Source organism: Fukomys damarensis, unplaced genomic scaffold, assembly GCF_012274545.1.
Source record: "Fukomys damarensis isolate Sample0158 unplaced genomic scaffold, DMR_v1.0_HiC HiC_scaffold_36, whole genome shotgun sequence".
In the NCBI taxonomy this organism is placed as follows: Eukaryota; Metazoa; Chordata; class Mammalia; order Rodentia; family Bathyergidae; genus Fukomys; species Fukomys damarensis.
The window spans coordinates 36,748,214-36,753,759 of record NW_022900948.1 but is presented as its reverse complement, the minus strand read 5'-3'; the positions used below and the strand labels follow the sequence as shown (position 1 = coordinate 36,753,759).

At 43.4% G+C, this 5,546-nt stretch overlaps 1 pseudogene; it reads left to right on the top strand.

Annotated features, from left to right (window-relative positions):
• The first annotated feature begins 2,821 nt into the window (after nucleotides 1-2,821).
• LOC104847515 lies at nucleotides 2,822-4,317 on the top strand (annotated as a pseudogene).
• Nucleotides 4,318-5,546: the final 1,229 nt, after the last annotated feature.

Genomic DNA, 5,546 nt, shown 5'->3' with positions numbered 1-5,546 from the left:
AGCTGGATGTTAAGTAATTCATTGTGAATGAGACAAAACAGTTGTGTCCAAACGTTAAAGAGTTCACTATGACTGGCTCAGAAACCTGGAGAGGAGAAGCTACAGCTGGAAGATGGGGTCTTGTTATAAGCAGCATTAAGCATTTTCCTCTGAGGCAGAGATGGCTTAATAGGAAATTCAGGGCATGCCCAAGAGGTGGCACTATTCGAGTTCACATTTAAGTGAGTGATGCTTCTTCACTATTTCTGTAGCACAAAAGGAACCCCTTGCAAGTGTAGAAAGCCACAATGCCTCAAAAGCACCATTTAACATTCAAGGGAGATTGTATTCACTTTTAGTTGAAGTTCAGGTGATATATATTATTATAGAAGGTGTACATTACTGACATTCAGTTCTATAATTTGCCTTGGCACTCATTTCTATTTTTCTTTTCCACCTGAAACTTGGATTTACATGCACCCTCATTACTTTCCCCCTTAAAGTCTTCAGTGGTATCCAGATAAGGCCTATTGTCAAATTACTATTATCAGTCTTATTAATAAGTATCAAAAAACAGGCTGCACAGAACAAAGAATCACTTCGCCCAACATGCCAACAGTGCTGTGGTTGAGAAACATTAAAATAACCTTACCTGCACTATTTTTTCCCCTCCCATTTATCTCGAGGTAGGAGAAACAAAAGCAAATTGATGGTCGCTAGGTTTGGGGAAGAAGGGACGTTGGGGAGTAACTTCTTTTTGGGTTAAGTGGCCACTGAAGAAAAAAAAGAATAATTCCCAAGCACAGACACAACCCCTAGACATCGTTATCCATACATAAATTTAAATTGTGCTGCAGCAGAGGATCACTTTGTACTAGGAAAGTCTGCAAACGTGGCCTGACCCCTGACCTTTGTTGGCTGGCCTCTGATGTTTTTGGGGCCTCCAGCCAGAGGCCTGAATCTGGGTCTTAACTGACTTCATTTCGTTTTGGCCCATCCTGGAGAGTAAGAGAAAAAAAATAATGAAAAGGAAAAATGAGTTTATTTGAAATTTGGCCAATTTGGAAGGCAGCTAACCTGCCTTCCTAGAACACACAGAGATACCTCAACTTACAGGAGGGATAGAGCAAAAGCCAGGAAGTAAGCATATGTAGATTTAGCAAGACTGCGGGGCGCCAGTCAAGAAGAGAGACATGTCGAAATTCTGGTTTTGCTGACACACTCTTTGAACCTGATCTAGTGGGGAGAGGGTGAGTTTTTACTCCCAACCCAAAATAATTACCTGTAGGGAGCTGGAGAAATAGCTAGAATTAGAAGTTAAAATCTGAATTTAAAGAGGGTCTCTTTACCTCTACTTGCCTTTCCATTGACTATCTGCTAGTCACCTGCCCACATCTGGCATTGATAATTTAAGGAAAGGTTTTTTGATTGAATGCATACAAGCAGAACAAATTGACTTTTTAAAAAATACGATGAAAGCCGGGTATGGTGACGCACTCCTGTAATCCCAGCACTCAGGAGGCTGAGGCGGGAGGATTGCTGGGAGTTCAGGCCAGCCTGGGCTACATAGTGAGTTCCAGAGCTGTCTGAACTACATAGTGAGACCCTTTCTCAAAACAAACAAACAAATAAACAAAAACGATGAAATAACAATTTGAAGTAATGAAATATTTTGATTTTTTTGAATTCTAGAAGTCTTCTAGTAAAAGAAAATATTTTGTTTCCTCAGAAAAAAATCGAATAGTTCTCCTAGAGTTCAATATGATCTTTCAAAGCATTCAATCCTCAATGTTTGTAAATATCAAATGCAAAGGAAGAAAATACTTATGTCACAGACTCCTAACTAACCTAACATTCATTTTTTTCTTTCTTCCTTATTGTCAAAACCAGTTGTTGCCTAACTTCCTTTTATATCCTGGCCTCAGTTACTTACAGCAGAAGGTAATTGTAATTAATATAAAGTCAAATTTAAGACTTTTAAAATTGTGCCTAGAAAATAAAATATGCAAGCAGTTTATTAGATGTACACTTTCAATCCTACCTCCATTCTATCTTTCCAGCTCTTGCCTCTGCTACTTTCTTCACCCATATGTCTTAAATAATGTCTTTTTCTTCCTCCTCTTCTTCTCCTTCTCCTTCTCCTTCTTCTGACAGAGTCTTACTTTGTAGTGCATGCTGGCCTTGGGCTCACTATTTAGCCCAGAGTGATTTCAAACTCTCAGTGATCTTCCTGCCTCAGCCTCCCCAGTGCTGGGATTATAGCTGTGCTCCTTAAATAGTGTTTTGTATTTATTTTCTTTAATAGCACAAGCAAGACATCAAGTTATACTTGTACAAAAATGTGAACAAAACTTCTGTATGTTGACTGTACATATTTTCTTCCCCATCAGCATGCTTTTTCCCACCCAGGGAAGACCTGCAGTCTGCAGAATGCCAATGCCCAGAAAGCAAGCGACCAAAGAGCCATTGTCACTCCTTGGATCAATAACAGCTGTTAGAATTCGATGAAGTACCTTCATCTTGCACAAGAAGTAAAACTGTCTGAAAAAGGGGGTCAGTGTTGGTGGGGGCCTATGAACGGGTTAATGGGCTGAGTTTATTTATTACAGGGTCACAGAATAGCTTAGGAGAGCTTATAAAACCATGAGAGAAAAAAAGGAGAATGGGCATTTTCTCCTCTTATATTGACTTTTTGTTTCCTGTGACCAAAAAAAAAAAAAGTATGTTTTATCAACACTTGGCTTCTCTTTCAACTTTGCCGAGGGCAGATCAGACCCTCAGCTACCTTTTAGGGAAGATGAGGAATAAAAAGAAAGAGACAGACATAATTTTCAGGATATAAAGGGGGGACCAGGAGGAGACCTGCCTCGAACAGACAGACTCAGATAAAACTCTGCAGTTGGCCACGCAGGACTTCCAGAGGGCCACAGAGGTTTTCCGCACCACCACTGAGGTCATCTCCCTGGCTGAGCAGCGGTTGCTGGAGGACCGCAGTGGACAATTCGACTCGGCCTGGCAGGAGATGCTGAGCCACGCCACCCAGAGGCTCATGGAGGTGGAGCAGACCAAGACTAGGAGTGGACAGGTGCAAAAGGAGGTACAGCCAGGTACAGTGCTGCCATAGGCCGCATGCGACAGCTGGAGAAGAAACTCAAGAGAGCCGTCAACAAGTCCAAACCTTATTGTGAACTCAAGGGAAAATACTACGTGCAGTCTGAGCAACTGAAGAAGACAGTCGATGACCTGCAGGCCAAAGTGACCCTGGTTCGTACGAGACAGCGCTGAAGAAGCTGGGGAGGATCTCGGATGAGATCCATGAGCGGCGGCGCTCCAGTGCCGTGGGGCCTCGGGGCTGTGGCGTGGGCGCCGAGGGCAGCAGCACGTCTGCGGAGGACCTGTCCGGAGGCAAACCTGAGCCCGATGCAGTTTCCGTGGCCTCAGAGGCTTTTGAAGACGACGACTGTAGCAACTTTGAAGATGACTCGAAAACTCACTCTGTGTCTAGCCTCAGTTCAGGACCAGCAAGCCCATCGGAAATGCCGGACCAGTTTCCTGCAGTCTCAAGGCCCGGCAGCCTGGACCTGCCCAGCCCGTGTCCCTGTCAGAGTTTGGGATGACGTTCCTGGTGTTGGACCCACGGAGCGAGTGTAGTGGGGCCTCTTCCCCCGAATGTGAGGAAGAACGAGGTGACAGGGCAGAAGGGGCAGAGAATAAAACAAGTGACCAAGCCAACAACAGTCGAGGTCTCAGCAACAGCAGTGGTTGTGGCAGGGGTAAGAGACAAAGCAATACCTGCCCCGAGGGCCAGGCATTGGACACACTCTCACTCCAGTGTTCAAAAGGAAGAGACGGGATTATTGCTGACAGAAAAGTGGTGTAGACTGGCTGATCCATTGAGCTATGGCCCGTGTACAAAAGAATTTCTACGTGAAGCTGGAGAACTTTGTGCCAATAACCATTTAACATACGTCAGATCTTACGCACTTACTCTAAACTGCACTAATGAAGTTTCAGTGACCTTGAGGCCTGAAGAGTTTCCTTCCAGTAAGAGATCTTGGGCTGGTTTGTTTTTCAGAGCAGAGTTATCGCAGGTGGACTGGGTCACAGCCTTTGTGGAACATTTACTATAAGAGGGTTGTGGAAGGGATAAGTAGTTCCTGTGAAAGAACACCAGCCAAAATTGGGCTGGAAGCTTAGCCAAAGTGGAGGCTGTAACTTGAGTCTTTCCCTTCTCCTGCCCTCGGTTCTGGGAAACTGAGATATTCTCACCATTATATCCCAGGGCATTTAAATGGTTTTAAAAACCTACATACATCCGGGGATTTAGCTCCGTGGCACCGCCTGCTTCGCAAGCTCAGGGTCCCGAGTTCGATCCCCCGTACCACACACACACTCATACACACACACACCAACCCAAAACCTACATACAATAAAACTCAAGTGTTCAGAGCACACCTTTTTGACCTAGTGAAGTCTTAAAAATTCTAAGAACACAATTCATTTTCATCACCTCTTGTGTTCGGAGGGCGCTTTTTAAAAAAGCCTATATTCTGAGACACTCATTAAAGCCATTTCCTAGAAAAGCTTCCATGAACTGTACTTTCGGGGTGGGAAAGGTGAATGTGGGGGTGAATGAATGAATTGTGGGGGTGGGGGATGAGAGTACCAAGGACACATCATAGAAGGGGATGTGTGGCTGTAGGAAAGAAGGGTCCTTAACATAACCTTATCCTGCCAGCCAAGGGGATTGTCAGTGCAGTGCACGTGAAGAATGGTTGCCGTTGTTCTGTCTAGATTGACAAGGTGTTCATTTCTTTCTTTCCTTCTTTTTTTTTTTTTTGTTTTGACCGGGGATTGAATTTAGGACCTTGCGCAGTGGAACCACTGAGCTAAATCCCGGGCCCAAGGTGTTCATTTCTGTGTAAGTCGTAACTTTAAAAATAAATGAAATTAGTTAAGGGTTATGCTGCGCTAGTTTTCTTAATGGAAAGGGAATAGGTATGTGTTGGCAGAGGCTGTTAAAGAAGAGCAACCGAGTCTCTTATGCTACTAGCGGTGTTAATACTGCGTTTCTTTAATGTTTTCTTGGTTACGCATATTTACAGTGTTGTATTTCATTTGCCTTGTTTTATTAGGAAAGTTTAGCAGTTCTAAAAGGCAGCCTCCCCACTTCAAGTTGTTAATCCTGTCATAACTTGTATATTTTAGTCATTTATATATCTCTTCACACTGTAGTTTTTTTATTGACTGATACAGTATCCTAATTACAAGGTTATTTTGTACTTGTCTCAATACCTTGAGTGTCATAAAGACTGCTGAAGTTTGTGTGACTTCAAATAAGAAAACAACAATAACAACAAAAAACCAACCAGATTTCTCTACACTCAAATGTCCTCAGCAGATGCAGTTATTGGCATTTGGCCCATAACCAGGGGGCATGTGACCTTCTGCATACTTTCCTGTTCCCAAGGCAAAATAACACCTACCTCAAGACTGTGACATCTGAATTACATAGCCTAGCCCCTAACACAGCTTAATTATTTTCCATCTCCTTACTTTGAAATCCT